Source organism: Heterodontus francisci, unplaced genomic scaffold, assembly GCF_036365525.1.
Source record: "Heterodontus francisci isolate sHetFra1 unplaced genomic scaffold, sHetFra1.hap1 HAP1_SCAFFOLD_1087, whole genome shotgun sequence".
Classification (NCBI taxonomy): Eukaryota; Metazoa; Chordata; class Chondrichthyes; order Heterodontiformes; family Heterodontidae; genus Heterodontus; species Heterodontus francisci.
The window spans coordinates 22,418-27,500 of record NW_027141517.1 but is presented as its reverse complement, the minus strand read 5'-3'; positions in this window follow the sequence as shown (position 1 = coordinate 27,500).

Here is a 5,083-nt window from a genome sequence, read left to right as displayed (position 1 = left end):
CCTCCGCACCCCCCAATCTGTTCCAAGGCCTTGTTTTCTCTCGCTCGCCAAAACACTTTGTCTGTTTTCACAGCCAGTCTACCGGCCTAGACCCAACTGTGCGATATTTCAGAGCCGGCAACAGAGCATGGAAAGTCCGCCAGATTTACCCTTAAATGCTCATAAATGACTTCCAGGCACTCTTCGGAAGGTCTTTTATTTCAAAAGAAGGTCCTTCCTTGAGGGAGCACTTCTTCGGCCACTTTGCAAGTGCAACCGCTGCCAGCAAAAGTTCTGAAAATCGAGTTCCCGAAAATCTCCGGGTACCCCGCCAACCCCCAGCCACCCGAATCGCAAGTGTCAATTCGGCGGGTTGCCTGCCGGTAGTCCTTCCGAAAATGAGGCGCCAAATCGCCGCAACGGCCATTTTTCATTTCGGCATCGGGACTTCCGACGGCAACTGATTAACTAGCCCGGGGACTAGAGCGGCAGCAAATGCAACGTGCCCTCTTGGCGGGAGCAACTTGACCGCCCCCGTGGGGAAAGGTCAACTCGGGGCCCGGGAAAGTCGCCGAGTCCGACCCCATACACTTCCATGAGTTGGGGGTTTTGGCCTTCCCGGCCCAAGGCTCGCCTTATTTCGGCCTGCACTTTCGGAAAAGGGTGCATTCCTTTTGGTTAATGATTTCACCAGCCCGGGTCTTAGCCTCTGCCCCGACGGCTAAGTCTTTTGGTTAATGATTTCCTGCGGCTGGGACTACCCTTTCCCCCGCCCTGCAGGCACCCGGGTCGGGAGGCCGTCGGGGGCACTTTCCGGGGCAAATCCGGACCCTTACGCAAGGGAGAGTGCGCCCCCCGCCTCGGCCGGGGGTCAGGCTGCCGCCTATTAAGCCCGACAGAAAACCCGAAAAATGGACGAAAATGGGAAAAAATCCCCATCCGAAAAAGGCTTAAAAGTCGGTTGGGCGGCAGCTAGGGTCGGTCTCTGCAGACCTGGAGGCTCGGGTGGACTCTTGGAATAAACGTCCAAGTCCCGACTTGCCACCTCCTACTACTGTGCAGATACCCCGCCAACCCCCAGCCACCCGAATGACAAGCGTCCGATCAGCGGGACGAATTTGACAACTCTGGCCGGACCTCTGGAACTCCATCCCGGGTAACCGGGGCAAATTTTTCCGCTTGATCGCCCTTCCACTGGTTAACCATTTGCCCTTTCGGACTTAGTCTCTGGACATTATTCGACGGATTTTCTGGTTAACCATTTGCCCTTTCGGACTTAGTCTCTGGGCATTATTTTCGACTTTTTGGTTAATGATTTCATACTTTTTACTTACTTTTGCCCTTTTTGGTTAATGATTACTCTGCTTACTGGTTAACCATTTGCCCTTTCGGACTTAGTCTCTGGACATTATTTTCGAGTTTTTGGTTAATGATTTCACACTTTTAACATATTTTTGCGCTTTTTGGTTAATGATTACTCTGCTTACTGGTTAACCATTTGCCCTTTCGGACTTAGTCTCTGGACATTATTTTCGACTTTTTGGTTAATGATTTCACACTTTTTACTTACTTTTGCGATTTTTGGTTAATGATTTCACACTTTTAACATATTTTTGCGCTTTTTGGTTAATGATTACTCTGCTTACTGGTTAACCATTTGCCCTTTCGGACTTAGTCTCTGGAGATTATTTTCGACTTTTTGGTTAATGATTTCACACTTTTAACTTAATTTTGTGCTTTTTGGTTAATGATTTCACACTTTTTACTTACTTTTGCGATTTTTGGTTAATGATTACTCTGCTTACTGGTTAACCATTTGCCCTTTCGGACTTAGTCTCTGGACATTATTTTCGAGTTTTTGGTTAATGATTTCACACTTTTAACATATTTTTGCGCTTTTTGGTTAATGATTACTCTGCTTACTGGTTAACCATTTGCCCTTTCGGACTTAGTCTCTGGAGATTATTTTCGAGTTTTTGGTTAATGATTTCACACTTTTTACTTACTTTTGCGCTTTTTGGTTACTGATTTCACACTTTTTACATATTTTTGCGCTTTTTGGTTAATGATTACTCTGCTTACTGGTTAATTATTTGCCCTTTCGGACTTAGTCTCTGCACATTATTTTCGAGTTTTTGGTTAATGATTTCACACTTTTAACATATTTTTGCGCTTTTTGGTTAATGATTACTCTGCTTACTGGTTAACCATTTGCCCTTTCGGACTTAGTCTCTGGAGATTATTTTCGAGTTTTTGGTTAATGATTTCACACTTTTTACTTACTTTTGCGCTTTTTGGTTACTGATTTCACACTTTTTACATATTTTTGCGCTTTTTGGTTAATGATTACTCTGCTTACTGGTTAATTATTTGCCCTTTCGGACTTAGTCTCTGCACATTATTTTCGAGTTTTTGGTTAATGATTTCACACTTTTAACATATTTTTGCGCTTTTTGGTTAATGATTACTCTGCTTACTGGTTAACCATTTGCCCTTTCGGACTTAGTCTCTGGAGATTATTTTCGACTTTTTGGTTAATGATTTCACACTTTTAACTTAATTTTGTGCTTTTTGGTTAATGATTTCACACTTTTTACTTACTTTTGCGATTTTTGGTTAATGATTACTCTGCTTACTGGTTAACCATTTGCCCTTTCGAACTTAGTCTCTGGACATTATTTTCGAGTTTTTGGTTAATGATTTCACACTTTTAACATATTTTTGCGCTTTTTGGTTAATGATTACTCTGCTTACTGGTTAATTATTTGCCCTTTCGGACTTAGTCTCTGCACATTATTTTCGAGTTTTTGGTTAATGATTTCACACTTTTAACATATTTTTGCGCTTTTTGGTTACTGATTTCATACTTTTTACTTACTTTTGCGCCTTTTGGTTAATGATTACTCTGCTTACTGGTTAACCATTTGCCCTTTCGGACTTAGTCTCTGGACATTATTTTCGAGTTTTTGGTTAATGATTTCACACTTTTTACTTACTTTTGCGATTTTTGGTTAATGATTACTCTGCTTACTGGTTAACCATTTGCCCTTTCGGACTTAGTCTCTGGACATTATTTTCGGGTTTTTGGTTAATGATTTCACACTTTTTACTTACTTTTGCGATTTTTGGTTAATGATTACTCTGCTTACTGGTTAACCATTTGCCCTTTCGGACTTAGTCTCTGGACATTGTTTTCGACATTTTGGTTAATGATTTCACACTTTTAACTTAATTTTGTGCTTTTTGGTTAATGATTTCATACTTTTTACTTACTTTTGCGATTTTTGGTTAATGATTTCATACTTTTTACTTACTTTTGCGATTTTTGGTTAATGATTTCATACTTTTTACTTACTTTTGCCCTTTTTGGTTAATGATTTCATACTTTTTACTTACTTTTGCGATTTTTGGTTAATGATTACTCTGCTTACTGGTTAACCATTTGCCCTTTCGGACTTGGTCTCTGGACATTATTTTCGACTTTTTGGTTAATGATTTCACACTTTTAACTTAATTTTGTGCTTTTTGGTTAATGATTTCATACTTTTTACTTACTTTTGCCCTTTTTGGTTAATGATTACTCTGCTTACTGGTTAACCATTTGCCCTTTCGGACTTAGTCTCTGCACATTATTTTCGAGTTTTTGGTTAATGATTTCACACTTTTAACATATTTTTGCGATTTTTGGTTAATGATTACTCTGCTTACTGGTTAACCATTTGCCCTTTCGGACTTAGTCTCTGGAGATTATTTTCGACTTTTTGGTTAATGATTTCACACTTTTAACATATTTTTGCGCTTTTTGGTTACTGATTTCATACTTTTTACTTACTTTTGCGCCTTTTGGTTAATGATTACTCTGCTTACTGGTTAACCATTTGCCCTTTCGGACTTAGTCTCTGGAGATTATTTTCGAGTTTTTGGTTAATGATTTCACACTTTTTACTTACTTTTGCGATTTTTGGTTAATGATTACTCTGCTTACTGGTTAACCATTTGCCCTTTTGGACTTAGTCTCTGGAGATTATTTTCGACTTTTTGGTTAATGATTTCACACTTTTTACTTACTTTTGCGATTTTTGGTTAATGATTTCACACTTTTTACTTACTTTTGCGATTTTTGGTTAATGATTACTCTGCTTACTGGTTAACCATTTGCCCTTTCGGACTTAGTCTCTGGAGATTATTTTCGAGTTTTTGGTTAATGATTTCACACTTTTTACTTACTTTTGCGATTTTTGGTTAATGATTTCACACTTTTTACTTACTTTTGCGATTTTTGGTTAATGATTACTCTGCTTACTGGTTAACCATTTGCCCTTTCGGACTTGGTCTCTGGACATTATTTTCGAGTTTTTGGTTAATGATTTCACACTTTTTACTTACTTTTGCGATTTTTGGTTAATGATTACTCTGCTTACTGGTTAACCATTTGCCCTTTCGGACTTAGTCTCTGGAGATTATTTTCGAGTTTTTGGTTAATGATTTCACACTTTTTACTTACTTTTGCGATTTTTGGTTAATGATTACTCTGCTTACTGGTTAACCATTTGCCCTTTCGGACTTAGTCTCTGCACATTATTTTCGAGTTTTTGGTTAATGATTTCACACTTTTAACATATTTTTGCGCTTTTTGGTTAATGATTACTCTGCTTACTGGTTAACCATTTGCCCTTTTGGACTTAGTCTCTGGACATTATTTTCGAGTTTTTGGTTAATGATTTCACACTTTTTACTTACTTTTGCGATTTTTGGTTAATGATTTCACACTTTTTACTTACTTTTGCGATTTTTGGTTAATGATTACTCTGCTTACTGGTTAACCATTTGCCCTTTCGGACTTAGTCTCTGGAGATTATTTTCGAGTTTTTGGTTAATGATTTCACACTTTTTACTTACTTTTGCGATTTTTGGTTAATGATTTCACACTTTTTACTTACTTTTGCGATTTTTGGTTAATGATGACTCTGCTTACTGGTTAACCATTTGCCCTTTCGGACTTAGTCTCTGCACATTATTTTCGAGTTTTTGGTTAATGATTTCACACTTTTTACTTACTTTTGCGATTTTTGGTTAATGATTTCATACTTTTTACTTACTTTTG